This window comes from Sapajus apella, unplaced genomic scaffold (genome assembly GCF_009761245.1).
Source record: "Sapajus apella isolate SASKATOON/1434 unplaced genomic scaffold, GSC_monkey_1.0 scaffold5, whole genome shotgun sequence".
Lineage (NCBI taxonomy): Eukaryota > Metazoa > Chordata > Mammalia > Primates > Cebidae > Sapajus > Sapajus apella.
The window spans coordinates 40,448,159-40,465,586 of record NW_022436945.1 but is presented as its reverse complement, the minus strand read 5'-3'; the positions used below and the strand labels follow the sequence as shown (position 1 = coordinate 40,465,586).

General features: G+C 42.4%; 1 long non-coding RNA gene across 1 annotated transcript in view; it reads right to left on the bottom strand.

Moving 5' to 3' along the window:
• The window catches only part of LOC116548743, a 25,085-nt gene extending 8,548 nt beyond the window's left edge, over positions 1–16,537 (bottom strand). Inside the window, exon 1 of the long non-coding RNA XR_004267525.1 lies at positions 16,499–16,537. This is a non-coding gene — a long non-coding RNA (uncharacterized LOC116548743). The remainder of the gene's footprint in view (positions 1–16,498) is intronic.
• Between the last annotated feature and the right edge of the window lie 891 nt (positions 16,538–17,428).

Genomic DNA, 17,428 nt, shown 5'->3' with positions numbered 1-17,428 from the left:
ACACACACACACACATTTGGCCAGGTGTGGTGGCTCACACATATAATGCCAGCATTTTGGGAGGCCGAGGCAGGTGGATCACTTGAGGTCAGGAGTTGGAGACCAGCCTAGACAACATGGTAAAACCCCATCTCTACAAAAAATACAAAAATTAGCTGCGCATGGTGGTACACACCTGTAATCCCAGCTACTCAGGAGACTGAGCGAGAGAATTGCTTGAACCTGGGAGATGGAGGATGCAGTGAGCGGAGACTGCACCACTGTACTCCAGCCTGGGCAACAGAGCGAGACACAAACAACCAACCAGTATTTTTAATGACAATATAAGGTTCCATTGTGTAGATTATTGTTTATTTAACCAATCTGGCCTTGCCAAATATTTAGATGGCTTCCTTTTTCACCTCTATAAATATTAATTGGTTTATTTTTTTATTTTTTGAATTTATGGGTAATTTATTTTATTTTATTAAGTTTTTTATTTTTTCCATAAGTTATTGGGGTATAGGTGGTATTTAGTTACATGAGTAAGTTTTTTAGTGGTGATTTCTGAGATTTTGATGCACCCATCACCCAAGCAGTATACACCGCACCATATTTGTAGTCTTTTATCCGTAGGTCCTCTTCCACTCCTCCCCCAAAGTCCCCAAAGTCCATTGTATCATTCTTCTGCCTTTGCGTCCTCATAGCTTAGCTCCCACATATCAGTGAATACGTACGATATTTGGTTTTCCATTCCGGAGTTACTTCACTTAGAATAATAGTCTTTAATCTCATCCAGGTCACTTCACTTAGAATAATAGTCTTTAATCTCATCCAGGTCACTGCAAATGCTGTTAATTCATTCCATTTTATGACTGCATAATATTCCATTCTGTATATGTACCACAGTTTATCCACTTGTTGATTGATGGACATTTGGTTTGTTTCCACATTTTTGCAGCTGTGAATTGTGGTACTCTACACATGCGTATGCAAGTATCTTTCTCGTAAAATGATTTCTTTTCCTCTGGGTAGATACCCAGTAGCGGAATTGCTAGAACAAATGGTAGTTCTACTTTTAGTTCTTTAAGGACTCTCCATACTGTTTTCCATAGCGATTGTAATAGTTTACCTGGCCACCAGCAGTGTAGAAATGGTCCATGTTCACTGCATCCATGCCAACATCAACTGTTTTTAAATCTTTTTATTATGGCCATTCTTGCAGGAGTAAGGAGTGAGGTGGTATGGCATTGTGGTTTTGATTTGCATCTCCCCGATCATTAGTGATGTTGAGCATTTTTTCATATGTTTTTGGCCATTTGTATATTTTGTTTTGAGAACTGTCTATGCCTAAGCCCACTTTTTGATAGGATTGTTTTTATCTTGCTGATTTGTTTGAGTTCATCGTAGATTCTGGATATCAGTCCTTTGCCAGATGTATAAGTTGTGAAGATTTTCTCCCACTCTGTGGGTTGTCTGTTTACTCTGATGACTGTTCGTTTTGCTGTTCAAAAGCTCTTTAGTTTAATTAGGTCCCAGCTACTTATCTTTGTTTTTATTGCATTTGCTTTTGGGTTCTTGGTCATGAAATCCTTGCCTAAGACAACATCTAGAAGGGATTTTCTAATGTTATTTTCCAGAATTTTTGTAGTGTCAGGTCTTAGATTTGTCCTTAATCCATCTTGAGCTGATTTTTATATAAAGTGAGAGATGAGAATCCAGTTTCACTCTCCTACATGTGACTAGCCAATTATCTCAGCACCATTTGTTGAAAAGGGTATCCTTATCCCACTTTACATTTTCGTTTGCTTTGTCAAAGATCAGTTGGCTCTAAGTATTTGGGTCTATTTCTGGGTTCTCTATTCTGTTCCATTGTTCTATGTGCCTATTTTTGTACCAGTACCATGCTGTTTTGGTGACTAAGGCCTTATAGTGAGGGAATGTATTCTCTTCCCAGGTTCACAAGGGGGCATAGTTTCAAAGGCAAGAATTTCCCAGCATCATACCTCCACCCACATCTCCATCGGGGATTGTAGACATCTTTGTTTAACTTTTGAGAGAGAGTGTGGGAATAAATCAAAGATCAATCACTCCAGCTTAAATCACTCCAGTTTAAAGGAACTTCTTTCGTAGGAGAGAAAAAATTGAATGGGGCAGGAATTCCTCCTATGTTAAAAGTCCCCATACCCCACATCGGGGCAGACTCCATGTCTGGATCCCCTTCCATGACCTCGTGAAAGCTGGTTTTCTCTCTATCCATTTCTTTCTCCTTTTTTCTCTCTCTCTGCCTAAATAAATCACTTTCTGCAAAACTCTTGGGGTCTGTTATCCACTTATAAGTGCACTGCTCCTGGCAGGGTCCTCTTCCCCATTCTTGGGTGAGTGAGGGACCAAGAACCTGGAAGCACACAGCCCACTAGGAAGCGAGCTGAGCCTCCCTTGGTCCTGGAACCTGGTCTCAAGAGTATAGTTTGAAATCAGGTAGTGTGATACCCCAGATTTGTTCTTTTTGCTTAGTCTTGTTTTGGCTATGCAGGCTCTTTTTTGGTTCCATATAAGCTTTAGAATTGTTTTTTCTAATTCTGTGATGAATGATGGAGGTATTCTGATGGGGGTTGCGTTGAATTTGTAGATTGCTTTTGGCACTATTTATTTTCACAATATTAATTATGCCCATCCATGAGCATGGGATGTGTTCCCATTTGCTTGTGTCATCTATGATTTCTTTCAGCAGTGTTTTGTAGTTTTCCTTATAGAGGTCTTTCCCCTCCTTGGTTACGTATATTCTTAAGTGTTTTTTGTTTGCTTGTCTTTTTGCAGCTATTTTAAAATCTCGATTTGATTCTCTGCTTGGTAGCTGCGGGTATATAGAAGAGCTACTGATTTGTGTACATTAATCTTGTATCTGGAAACTTTGCTGAATTTTTTTATCAGTTCTAAGAGCTTTCTGGTGGAGTCCTTAGGGTTTTAAGCTAGACAATCATATCTTCATCAAACAGTGACAGTTTGACTTCTTCTTTACCAATTTGGATGCCCTTTATTTCTTTCTCTTGTGTGGTTGCTCTGGCTAGGACTTCCTGTACTATGTTGAAGAGGAGTGGTGAGAGTGGGCATCCTTGTTTTGTTCCAGTTCTCAGAGGGAATGCTTTCAACTTTTCCCCATTCAGAATTATGTTGGCTGTGGGCTTGTCATAGATGGCTTTTATTACATTAAGATATGTGCCTTTTATGCCAATTTTGCCGAGAGTTTTAACCATAAAGCAATGCTGGATTTTGTCCAATACTTTTTCTGCATCAATTGAGATGATCGTGTGATTTTTGTTTTTAACTCTGCTTATGTGGTGTATCACATTTATTGACTTGCATATGTTAGATCATCCCTGCATCCCTGGTATGAAACCTACTTGATCATAGTGGATTATCTTTTTCATACATTGTTGGATTCAGTTAGCTAGTATTTTGTTAGGGATTTTAGCATCTATGTTCATCAAGGATTTCAGCCTGTAATTTTCTTTCTTGGACACATCCTTTCCTGGTTTTGGTATTACAGTGATGCTGGCTTCATAGAATGAATTAGGGAGGGTTCCTTCTTGCTTTGTCTTGTGGAATAGTGTCAAGAGGATTGACACCAATTTTTCTTTGAATGTCTGGTAGAATTCTGCTGTGAATCCATCTGGTCCTGGGCTTTTTTTTGTTGGTAATTTCTTCTTTTTCTTTTCTTTTTTTTTTTTTTTTCCTGGGGAACATGAGTGAAACTCCGTTACCCAGGCTGGAGTACAATGGCATGATCTCGGCTCACCGCAACCTCCACCTCCTAGGTTCAGGCAATTCTCCTGCCCCAGCCTCCTGAGTAGCTGGGATTACAGGCACGCACCACCATGCCCAGCTAATTTTTTGTATTTTTAGTAGAGACGGGGTTTCACCATGTTGACCAGGATGGTCTCCATCTCTTGACCTCGTGATCCACCCGCCTCGGCCTCCCAAAGTGCTGGGATTACAGGCGTGAGCCACCGCGCCCGGCCGGTAATTTCTTAATTACCATTCCAATCTCACTGATTATTATTTGTTTGTTCAGGGTATCCAGTGCTTCCTGATTTAAGCTAGGAGGGTTGTATTTTTACAAGAATTTATCTATCTCTTCTAGATTTTCTAGTTTATGTATGTAAAGGTGTTCATAGTAGCCTTGAATTATCTTTTGTATTTCAGTGGTGTCAGTTGTAATCTCCTGTTTCATTTCGTAGTGAGGTTATTTGGATTTTCTCTCCTCTTGGTTAATCTTGCTAATGGTCTATTGATTCTATTTATTTTTTCACAGAACCAGCTTTTTGTTTCATTTATCATTTGTATTTTTATTGTTGTTGTTTGTTTCAATTTCACTTAGTTATGCTCTGATCTTGGTTATTTCCTTTCTTGTGCTGGGTTTAGGTTTGGTTTGTTCTTGTTTCTCTAGTTCCTTGAGGTGTGACCTTAGATTGTCTGTTTGGACTCTCAGATTTTTTGATGTAGGCATTTAGGGGTTTGCCTCTTAGCACTGCCTTTTCCGTATCCCAGAGATTTTGATAGGTTGTGTCATTAATATCATTCAGTTTGAAGAATTTCTTAATTTCCACCTTGATTTTGTTTTTGACCCAATGCTCATTCAGGAGCAGATTATTTAATTTCCATGTATTTGCATGGTTTTGAAGGCTCCTTTTGGAATTGATTTCCAGTTTTATTCCACTGTGGTCTGAGAAAATGCTTGATATATTTTCAATTCTCTTAAATTTACTGAGGCTCATTTTATGGTCTATCATGGAGAAAGTTCCATATGCTGTTGAATAGAATGTGTATTTTGCAGTTGCTAGATGAAACACTCTTTATGTACCTGTTAGGTCCATTTGTTCCAAGGTATAGTTTAAATTCATTGTTTCTTTGTTGAATTTCTGTCTTGATGACCTGCATAGTGCTGTCAGTGGGGTACTGAAGTTCCCCACTATTATTGTGTTGCTGTCTATCTCATTGATTAGGTCCATTAGTAATTGTTTGATAAATTTGGGATCTCTAGTGTTAGGTGCATATATGTTTAGGATTGTGACATTTTCCTGTTGGACAAGGCCTTTTGCCATTATACAATATTCCTCTTTGTCTCTTTTTACCATTGTTGCTTTAAAATTTGTTTCTTCTGATATATGAATAGCTGCCCCACTTGCATTTTGTGTCCATTTGCCTAAAATGCCTTTTGCCACCCCTTTACTTTAAGTTTAAGTGAGTCCCTAAGTGTTAGGTGAGTCTCCTGAAGGCAGAAGATAGTTGGTTGGTGAGTTATTATCTATTCTATGGTTTTGCATCTTTTAAGTAGAGAATTTAGGCCATTTACATTCAATGTTAGTATTGAAATGTGAGGTACTATTGCATTCATTGTGCTCTTTGTTTCCTGTATACTTTGGGAGTTTTTGTTTTTTGCTTTTGCTTTATAACTTGTATTTTCGTTTTATAGGTCCTGTGTGATTTGTGCTTTAAAGATGCTCAGTTTTGATGTGTTTCCAGGATTTGTTTCAAGATTTAGGGCTCCTTTTAGCAGTTCTTGTAGTGGTGGTTTGGTAAGGGCAAATTCTCTCAGCATTTGTTTGTCTGAAAACAACTATATCTTTCCTTCATATACGATGCTTAGTTTCAATGTATACAAAATTCTTGGCTGAGAATTGTTTTGTTTGAGGAGGCTGAAAATAGGGCCCCAATCCCTTCTAGCTTGTAAGTTTACTGCTGAGAAATCTGCTGTTAATCTGATAGGTTTTCCTTTATAGGTTACCTGTTGCTTCTGTCTCACAGCTCTTAAGATCCTTTCCTTCATTGTAACTTTGGATAACCTTATGACAATGTGCTTAGGTGAAGATCATTTTGCAGTGAATTTCCCAGGTGTTCTTTGTGCTTCTTGTATTTGGCTATCTAGGTCTCTTGCGAGGTCAGGGAAATTTTCCTCCATTATTTCCCCAAATATGTTTTCCAGGCTTTTAGGATTCTCTTCTTTTTCAGGAGCATCAGTTATTCTTAGGTTTGATTGTTTAATATAATCCCAGACTTCTTGGAGGCTTTGTTCATATTTTCTTATTCTTTTTTCTTTGTCTTTGTTGGATTGGGTAAATCTGAAGACCTTGTCTTAGAGCTCTGAAGTTCTTTCTTCTACTTGTTCAATTCTATTGCTGAGACTTTCCAGAGCATTTCACATTTCTAAAAGTGTGTCCAAAGATTCCTGAATTTCTGATTGTTTTTTCTTTAAGCTGTCTATTTCCTTGAATATATCTCCCTTCACTTCTTGTGTCATTCTTGGAATTCTTTGCATTGTGTTTTGCCCTTCTCTGGCCCCTCTCTAGTTAGCTTCATAACTAATGTCCTGAATTATTTTTCAGGTAAATCAGGGATTATTCTTAGTTTGGATCTATTGCTGGTGAGCTAGTGTGATTTTTGGGGGGGTGTTGGAGAACCTTGTTTTGTCATATTACCAGGGTTGGTTTTCTGTTTCTTTTCATTTGCGTAGGCTCTGCCAGAAGGAAGGTCTAGGGCTGAAGGCTGTTGTTCAGAGTCTTTTGTCTTACAGTGTGTTTCCCTGATGCAGTACTCTCCCCGTTTTCCTATGAATATGGCTTCCTGTGAGCTGAACCTCAGTGACTATTGTCTCTCTTCTGAGTCTAGCCACCCAGCGAGTCTACCTGGCTCTGGGCTGGCACTCGGGATTGTCTGCACAGAGTCCAGTGATGTGAACCATTTATGGGTCTCTCAGCTGTGGATACCAGCACCTGTTCTGGTGGAGGTGGTGGAGGGTGCAGTGGACTCCATGAGGGTCCTTAGCTTTGATAGTTTAACACTCTATTTTTGGGCTGGTTAGCCTCCTTCCAGGAGATGGCACTTTCCAGAAAGCATCAGCTATAGTAGTGTGTAGAGGGACCAGCGATGAGCTGGGCCTTAGATTCCCAAGATTACATGCTCTGCGTCTTATACTACCAGGGTGGATAGGGAAGAGCCAGCAGGTTGGGGTGGGGCTAAGTGTGTCTGAGCTCAGGCTCTCCTTGGGTGGGTCTTGCTGTGCCTGCTGTCAGAAATGGAGGTGAGATTCCCAGGTCACTGGAGTTGTGTACCTAGGAGAATTGTGGCTGCCTCTGCTGAGTCATACGGGTTGTCAGGGAAGTGGGGGAAAGCCAGCAGTCACAGGTCTCATCCAGCTCCCAGGCAAACCAAAGGGACCGTCTCACTTCCACCATGTCCCTGCACCAGCATCCTTGAGTCTGTTTCCAAGTGGAGGGTGAGTCGGGCTTGAAAACTTGCCTGAGGCCATCCTCCTCCCAGCTGTGGAAAAATAGGGAAGTGGGGGGTTAGTTCTTCCCCTGCCTGTTAAGTCTGCACTTCAGATTTGCACCCTCCCCCGAGTTCTGACCAGGAAGCTTCCCCGCCCAATCCAATTGTTACAAAGTTCAGCTAGAGAATTCCTTCCCCTGTAGAGTTTTACCTCCTGCTCCTCTGGCCACCCTCCCGATGGACCCCTGTGGTGCCAGGCAGGAATGGGTTGCTTGGGGATCCAGTGAGCTCCCAGGGCCTTTCTGCTGCTTTCTCTACCCCTGTATTTTGCTCAACTCTCTAACTTGACTCAGCTCCAGGTAAAGCTGGAAACTTCTCTCACAAACAGAACTTCAGCTTCTCCAGTTGGGGGGCGTGTGTTCAAGAGAGGAGGGTCTACCTTTCCCCCTTCCACAACTGGGGCACTCACAGTATTTGAGGTGTCTTCCCTGTCCTACAGGAGCAGTCCGCTTCCTTCAGATCGTCTGTGGGTCCTCTCAGGATTGCTGGTTTGTTCTTGCAGTCGATCTGGAGCTAAAATTTTCAATGCAAGCCTCCACATGCTGCTCTCTCTGGATGCGGTCTAGCCCTGCCTCCCATCCACCATGATCCTCTAGTTCCAATTTCTATTTAGGTTTATTTTAGAGTCCAGACCTCCTGCTATTCAATATGTATCCACAGCCCCATAAGGTTACTGAGCACTTGAAATGTGGCCAGTCCAAATTAAGATATGTTATAAATGTAAGATGCACACCAGATTTTCAAAACTTGATGCCAAAAAAGGAATATAAACTATCTCATTAATAATTTATTATGTCTATTATATGATAAAGTGATACGTTAACATCTTGGGTTAAATAACATATTATTAATTACATATAATACAAAATTAGTTTCACCTGTTTCTTTTTACTTTTTAATTATGCCTACTAAAACAATTTAAATTGTATATGTGCTTTTATTATATTTCGATTGGACTAATGCTAGTCTAGACTCTTAAGCGAGGACACAGAATTTCCATTAATTATTTGCTACTTTGAGCTAACAAGCCCTTCTTTTATAAATCAACACAATTCATAGCTCTAGCCTTTCAGATTATAGTCTTAATTTGTTTGATTTGATGCTTCCTTTCAGTTACCTGGGGGAAATAAGATTTTTATATTGGTGGGTATTAAAAGTGGTTCTCATATTTCATGTGCCTATTTTGATGCTATTTGATCTCTTGGCATCTCCAATCTATAGTCCTGTGGTCCTTTCCAGACAAGCTGGGTGTTCCCTTTATTGATCATTCAGGAAGTGGTAGATAGATGGACAGGAGGATGAAACCTGGAATGTGGGCCTTGTGGGCAGATGGGAGACTTGGCTATTTCTCACTCCCAAAGATACCCTCCTGTCAGAGGCTTAACCATGCCCTCTGCCCCTGACCAAGGTCAGAGAAAGAGGCATCTTTTTATGGAGTCACAGCTGAATATGAATAACCTGTAGTTCACAGGCCAGTCTGTCTAGTTCTTATTATTCTCTGTGTTTGTCTTTTTCCTTTTCCCTAAACCTATAATATGATCCAGTCAAATGCTAGAGCTGTATCTTAGCTCTACTGTGGGGTAGCAAGGGAAAGATAAAGTAACTAAACCTGAGTAAGAGTAGATACTGGTTCTTTGTGCTTTAAAAATACATCTCCTGCATTTCCCTGTTATTATATATTTTTTCCAAAAAGTGAGTTGTAATGGCTGCATAATATTCCATTGTATAAAAATACTAGTTTTTTAAATCCCCTACTGGGTTTCTTGCCTTCCTTTTTTCTTTTTTCTTTTCTTTTTTTTTACCTGTAGATATAACTACAACAGCCGTCCTTCTCTGGAGTTCAACAACCTTGAACTGGGCTCAAACAATACATTCACTTCACCCTCCTGAGTAGCTGGGACTATAGACACAGGCCACTGCATCTGGCTCATTCTTATTTTTTATTTAATTAATTCATTTATTTTTTTGAGACAGAGTCTCACTCTGTCGCCAAGTGCCAAGCTGGAGTGCAGTGGCACAATCTCGGCTCACTGCAACCTCTGCCTCCTGGGTTCAAGCAAGTCTCCTGCCTCCGCCTCCCAAGTAGCTGTGACTACAGGCACACACCACCACGCCCCACTAATTTTTGTATTTTTAGCAGAGACGGGGTTTTGCCATATTGGCCAGGATGGTCCCTATCTCTTGACCTCGTGATCCGCCTGCCTCAGCTTCCCAAAGTGCTGGGATTACAGGCATGAGCCACTGCACCTGGCTTCACGCATGATCTTGATTATCTATTTTCCTTAAAAATTGTAGAGTTCTAGGATAAAAAGATTTCTGAGTCTCTTATTACATTCTGGAAAATTGACATTCTGAAATATACCAATTTATTCTGCCACTGGTATCCCCAGTTTCTTATAATTTTAGGATTTGGAAGAACTGGGCCCATATCAAACCCATATCAGCAAATGGAGGAAGTACATGGGGTCCCTACTGGGCCACTGTTTGCTCAGTGCTTAGTGTACCCAAGAGCCCCCAGTAATAGCTTGTTGACATCTCTTGCCTTGACCCTGCATTTTTGCTGCAGTAGGAATTAAGTGGGCTTGGAAGTCACTGAGAATTGAAGAAGGAATCCTAACACATCCATGTGTGACCTGTGTCACCGTGGGCACAGTAGCGAACGACTTGCAAAAGATCTCATCTTTTGCATGAGGATGGCCCTACCTACCTCACAGGACTATGGTAAGGCCGAGATGAAATCACACATGTAAAGCATCTGGGAAGAAGCTTGTCCTTAACCAGTATTAATATTCCACCCAGCATAAATTACTAATATTTTTATTTGACTTGATGTTCAAAGTCTTTGACCGAAAGTGAACAATTTAATTATTTTATTTTATTTTATTTTACTTGAGGCAATGTCTCCCTCTGTTGCCCAAGCTGAGCACAGTGGCTCACTGTGAGCACAATTATGGCTCACTGCAGCCTCGACTTCCCAGGCTCAAGCAATCCTCCCACCTCAATCTCCCAATTAGCGGGACTACAAGCACCACTATGCTTGGCTAATTTTTTTAAAAATTATTTAGACATAGGGTCTCACTATTTTGCACTATGTTGTCTCACTAAGCTGGTCTTGAACTCCTAGACTCTAATGATCCTCCCACCTCAGCCTTCCAAAGTGCAGGGATTATAGACATGAGCCACCACCCTCAGCCTGAAGGTGAACAGTTTACAAATCAAGGAGAGAAACTGTCCTTTCTGTGATATTGCCAGACTGCCCCTGGCTGGAGTTTACTACATCAGCCCTGAGTGATAACCAGATTGTTTGGACCAACAGCCTCTCAAATGAAACTTCTCTCTGGTTTGGAAAGAGACTTTTTGGGAGAAATGCCCACATGAATATGTGGTTTTCTGTACTGAACATCTATCAACAGCAACGAAATTAAATCAAGAAATTTTTAGCAATTTATAAAGTCATAACTGAAATTTGCATTACCATGCATTTCTATTTGCAGTCATTTAATGCATGAGTTTGTGATGAAGTTATGACCAAATACTACTTGAATTCATGATTTGTTTGGACTGGAGAGGGCAGATTTTGCTCAACATTTATTACATTTTTCATTCAGTGAGATTTTATTTAGCACTTGCTACATGCCAAGTACTGCAGATTAGGGCTGAATAAGGAAGACATGGTTTTAGATTCAGAAGCTTCCAGTCTACAGTAAAAACAGACAAGAAAACAAGAGATGGTAAATAAAAATGCTACATCAATTACTGTATAGTATGAAATTATGATAAGAACCACAAACGAAGAGAGGAATGCCTTGACTGTATTTGTGTCTGGGGTGCCTAACCTAGGGAAACGGGTGAAATTTAAGCCAGACACTCAGAAATGACTAGTTAAAAAATGAGTGGCAGATTGTATTTTCTAAAAATAGTCACAACCATATGTCTGCCCCACATGCCCTTCTGGAACCTGCCCCTCCTCCATCAGGTGCCAGAGTCCATGTCCCCTCCTTCTGTCCGTGGACAGGTCTTTGTGACTGCTCTAACCAAGAAAGTATATTTGAAATGATGTCGTATAGCTTTGGAGGTAGATCATAAAAGGTGATGCTGCTTCCGATCAATCTTCTCTTTTAGAAGCTCACCCTTCGAACCCAGCCACATGGAGAGGCCCCTGTGGAGATGAACTGAGACCCCAGTCCTCAGCCGTGGCTGAGTTGACAGCGGGCAGATTTTCAGGCACATAAAGGAACTGCCTTGAGGGGATGCTGTGATCCTTAGTCAATCCACCCCAGGTGATGCCGCATGGAGCAGACTAGCCTGTCCTCCAATCCCTGCAAATTGCAGCTGCGTGAACAAAATAAATTACAGTTGTTTTCCAGCACTAAATTTGGGGAGGTCATTTAGATAACCAGCAGTAGATAACCAGAAGACAGAGTATACAATGAGAGTGACAGACTGGAGGCAGGAAGAGCTTCGCCTGTCCAAGGACATGAAAAGAAGCCAGTGTGACTGGAGCACAGTGAGGAAGGAAGCGTGTGGGGTAAAAGGAGATAGAAGGGGCTGGAGGAGGCAGGCCAAGACATCCTTGGAGGCAGGGCTACAGTCAGCTGACATACACTGGGCTGGATGTACACTGTGCAAAAATACCAGTTCCTGTCACTCCCACAGCACAGGGCAGCCCCTCCAGCCTTGGGCTGCTTTTGTCACATCCATCACCAGCCCCACTATGTCCCACCTGAGGTGCCAGCACAAGCAGGCAGGAGTCCCTCCTCTGAGCTGCTACTTTCTGGCCCCACCTCTTCCCTTTTAATTGCTTCAGTCCTAGGAATGGTAGCTGCTTCCTGGAGTTATTCATATCCAGGCATCTGTGTAACCAATTTCCTGATTAAATCCCCTGTGTTTGAAATACCTAGGGTGATTTTTGTTTTCTAAACTGAACGCTGACAATGAATAGGATGACTCTTCCCCACGCCCTGCTGCTGAGGCCCTTCTCAGAAGCTCCCTGGACTCCCTGGGATTAAAGAGGTGACGTCGCACCATGGGCACCCCCTCCAAATCTTGCTCAGCACCGAAACTAACCTCAGTTCTAATTGGTTGGTGCTTTTGCTGTATAGGTGAGTAAATATTTTGAATAGCATTCCTCTGTAAAATATGGAAATAATTTTAGACTTGATTCTAAATTCAATGAGAGGCCACTAGAAGATTGTAGACAGGGGCCTGACACAATCAAAGTATATTTTGAAGCATACTACTGTATGCTGGAAATATTGGAAAGAGGGAAAAAATGAATGCTAAGAGGCCAGTGAGGAGGTTGTTTTACTTGAGAGAAACTAACTGTGGCCTAGACTAGGCTGACGATGTGGGCATAAGAATACAGGTTCTGGCCGGGCGCAGTGGCTCAAGCCTGTAATCCCAGCACTTTGGGAGGCCGAGGCGGGTGGATCACGAGGTCAAGAGACCGAGACCGTCCTGGTCAACATGGTGAAACCCCATCTCTACTAAAAATACAAAACATTAGCTGGGCATGGTGGCGCGTGCCTGTAATCCCAGCTACTCAGGAGGCTGAAGCAGGAGAATTGCCTGAACCCAGGAGGCAGAGGTTGCGGTGAGCCGAGATCACGCCATTGCACTCCAGCCTGGGTAACAAGAGTGAAACTCCGTCTCAAAAAAAAAAAAAAAAAAAAAGAATACAGGTTCTGGGCAACGCATGGTGGCTCACATCTGGCTGAGGTGGGTAGATCACAAGGTCAAGAGATCGAGACTATCTTGGTCAACATAGTGAAACTCCGTCTCTACTAAAAATACAAAAATTAGCTAGGCGTGGTGGCACACATCTGTAATCCCAGCTACTCAGGAGGCTGAGGAAGGAAAATAGCATGAACCTGGAAGGCAGAGGTTGCAGTGAGTCGAGATTGTGCCACTGCTGCACTCCAACCTGGGCAACAGAGCAAGACTCTCTCAAAAACAAAAAAAGAATCCAGGTTCTGCTAATCCCATTTAGGTCATCAATAACCTTGCTTTTTCTCTCTGTCTCTCTCCCCTACATGAAACACAGGGATTGATCTACAAAGGCTATAAACTGGTAAAGCATAAAAAGAAAATATTTAAAGAGAGGGATTGGGTGACTGTCACCTCAAAGGGCCAAAGCCAATTAAAATGGAAACAGGTCTCACAGTTTCCCTAATTTTTATCAACTGTTAGCTGGCTTCGCACACCAGAAGGTATTCCAAGGAAGAAGGAGGTACTTCCTTCCCCACTCTTCCCCCTGGGAAACTTGCCCAGCATATCAGTCACCAGGTCTTGCTCTGCAAAGTGACAGCCATCGCTGCCTGGGCCAGTGTTAGTAATTCTCCATATTCTCAGTATCTTCGGAGCTCAATTCTCTCCTTCCTCCACGGAATAACTGTTGTCAGAGTTGCCTAGATGATTCTGTGAGCTCAGTGTTCACCCCACTCCTGTCCCATCCTTTTAGGGTTCTTGCACAGCTCTGGCATTTAATTCTGATCCAGAAGTTTCCAGGAACTTACATGTGAACTACTAGGACCTTCCTGAGAACTTGGAACGCTGAGTTCTTTACGGAGGACCTTCAAGGGTAGATATCAACATGTGTTGAAAAGCACAAGAGGCTTGAATGAATAGCTGTGTGACGCTGGGAGACTAACAGACCTCTCTGAGCCTCTGTTTTCTCACCTGAAAATAGAGAAAATCATGCCTACTTGCCTGGGCTTTTAGGCAGTTCAGATGCCATTAGCAAAGCTGTACCTAGCTCACATGAATTGCCAAACAAATAAGTCATCTCATTAAAAAAAAAAAAAGAATACAGGTTCTGGACAGATTTCTGAGGTAAAGCAGACAGTATGTGGGGACTCATTGAATGCAGAGATGAGAAGGAGGCCGCCATCAAGAAGAACCCTAAGGTTTCCAGTGTGAGAAACTTGGGGAATGGAGTTCATTTGCTGAGAGGAAACTCAAACAAGCAGGTGGAGGCAAGGGTCATAAATTTCATGTGGGCCATATTTGGGTAAATGATTATGAGTCATCCAAGGGCAAATGCTGAGTAGATGCTTTGATATTCCAGAAGTCTGGAAGACAGAGATCTTTGCAAGAAATAAAAATGTCCGAGTTATCAGACTGTAGAGATGGTGTGTAGAGCCTTGGAAATGGGTGAAATAATCTAGGAAGAGATTGTGGAGGAGAGGAGAGTCCAGGATTATGCCGTGAGGAAGATCCAGAAGGGAGGGAGGGAGGGAGGGAGGAAGGAAGGACAGGAAGTGTGGTGTGGAAGAAAGATATAATTTTTTTCCCTTTTTTCTTTTTTGTACAGACAGAGTCTCGCTATGCTGCCCAGGCTGGTATTGAACTCCTGGGCTGAACTGAACCTCCTGCCTCTGTCTTTCAAACTGTTGAGACAGGCATGGGCCACAGTGCCTGGAGAGTAGGATTTTCATTGGAAATTTCAGGCAGGCATTGGGATTGCTGCACTATCCTTGGCCCACATTTTCAGTCTCACTCCTGCCTTAGTCTATAATATTCTAAAGGTTGAAATGGAAGAGAAGATGGTGACACATAGAGAGAACGCCTTGGGTCAGACAGCCCTGACCTGGGAACAAGGCTCAGCTGCTCTCCCCCCATGTGACCAAGGAAAGTCTTCTGTTTTCCCACTTTCCACCTCTGTTTCCTTTTTTCTCTCTCTTCTTTAAAAAAATAAAAAATTGTTTTAGAGATGGGGGTCTCACCATTTTGCCCAGGTTGGTCTCAAACTCCTGGCTTTAGGTAATCCTCCTGCCTGCGCTCCCCAAAGTGCTGGGATTACAGACATGAGCCACTGTGCCCAACCCATTTTCTTTTCTCTTTATCAACATTAAAAGAGTGTTGTAAAAATATAATAACTTGATGTGTATAGATATATTGATATACATTCAGATATATATCTGAAATAAATATAGCTATGTATCTGATATATATAAAACATATATAAATTGCTATGTGTGTATATATATCTATACATATTTATAGACAGGTGACAATTATATACAAGATATACATAAAGTTCTCAGCACATGGCAGATACACTACAAATGTTGGCCCATCACACACACACATGCACACACACTCCTGACCACCCTCCTTCTTTCACACTTAAGAAAATAAGAACCAGCTGATTTAAAAGATAATCCTCCACCAGCGCTCATGCCTGAAGAATTGGTACTTTCAGAGCCTGGGAAACCTTCTCGGCCGGCCAGAAGACAGAACCCGCAGTGTGCGGCTCCCCAGCGCATGGCTTGCATCATGCAGATGCCCACAAACCCTTCATTCAGAGAGAGCTGGGGCCAGGGCTGGGCAGCCACGCAGGCGGGAAAAAGCCAGGTCTTGCATGCACTGAGACACTACAGAGAATTTCTGTAGGTGGTGGTGGTGTTTTGTCTCTGGAAAAGCTGCTCTTGACTTTCTGGCAATAAATAGAGAAATAAAGATAGATTATTGATAGATGACAGATAGACAGACAGATAGATAGATAGATAGATAGATACATAGATAGATAGATAGATAGATTTAGAACATATATGGTCCCCAGGTTTCCCAGTGGATATCCTAATTGGCCTCATTGCATCTGTAAATTAGAAATGCTGTTACTCGTGAGGCACTGGGCACCGCAGCTAGGAGGCCACGTATCTCCACTCCAAACACTCTGCCCTGGCAGCCCCGCTATTTCAAACATCCTGTAAGGCTGTGTATCAGGCTCTGTGTCCTGGTTTGGTGCTTTGAAAATATGGTCACCATTTAGAGACACGGGCAAAAGTAAGACATTCTTTTTTTCCCTCCAACTTAAAAGAAAAATAATTTATTACAAAAACACATCATAACAAGCAACATGACCATGACACTTTATGGAAAGAAAAACTTACCCTTGAACCCTGATATACCAAGAATTTGAAATGCTTTCTTTTTTGGTCACACCCTTCACCATTCCTAATTCGTGAAATATTTATGATTGAAACATTAAATAAAAACAAAAAAAAACAGGCGGTGCCAAAGCTGTGTGAGCTCCCAGGCCTGCACTCTCCCACCGTCTTTTCCGACTCCTCTACACAGATACATAGAAGCAAACCGTGGGAGTCCTTCTCCTGCTACCCAGCCCACCTGCAGATGGCCCAAATGAAACCCCCCAAACCCTCAATCAATCACATTTTCCAAACATTACCTACTGTGTGTTCAGCTCTCTTCCAGACACAGGCAGGGTAGGGAGGAGGGATGCAGGAAAGAAATTGAAGACCTGGTCCTTACTCTCCGGGGCGTTGCTATGGCAACAGGAAGGGGGGCACAGAAGGGGTGGAAAAAGGGCACAATTACCAAGAGAGGCCAGGGCCTAACTGGGGTTCTTGCCCCATTTCATGTGTGCAGGATGCAGCTGCCTTCTTTGTTCTTTGTGAATGAAGCCACTGATTGTAGTTTCTGGGGCAGTTTCCCAAAAGTATGTCATGAGAAAGAGGCAAGACGTTAATGTGCTAAGCAGGAAAGAACAATTCTACTGCCACATGAGCTGGGGACGTGAGGGTTAAAGAAAAACAAATAGGTTTCTTTCTCCAGATATCAAAGCATTTACTCTACTCACAGGCAGTGTGAATCTCAACGGGGGCGCGGAAGCCTGCTGCATTTCCCAAGCTTGCGTGGACAGAGGGAGGAACACCTTGAGGATCCAGCATCTAAGAAACACACTTTACAAAATGCAGCTCCAGAATATTCTCTTTAGTGTCTGCTCAAGGACCATATAGCAAATTCTCCCTGATATTTCTAGGCCAAAGGAAGCCATTCCCTCCTCTTCCTCTCATGCCCGGAAAATGGTAGAATTGAAGGGAAACCCATGGTTGGGCTGGAGGGCTCCCTGTACAGAGAGGCTGGGGTGGGGGTGGGGCTCGGTGCAGGGAAGGGAGAGAAGGCAAAGGATCCAGTGAGAGACACCAGTTATGGGGTGCTTTTGCTGCTTCCAGCACTGGGCTCAAGAGGGAGTTTTGCGTAACAGCTGCTGTTGGAACCAAGACGGAGATCAGCTCCTAAACAGTAGGCTCCATGACTCAGTTTCATGGTCACCTTCCTGACATGCAATAGAAATCCCAGGCTTTTCCTGTTTCCT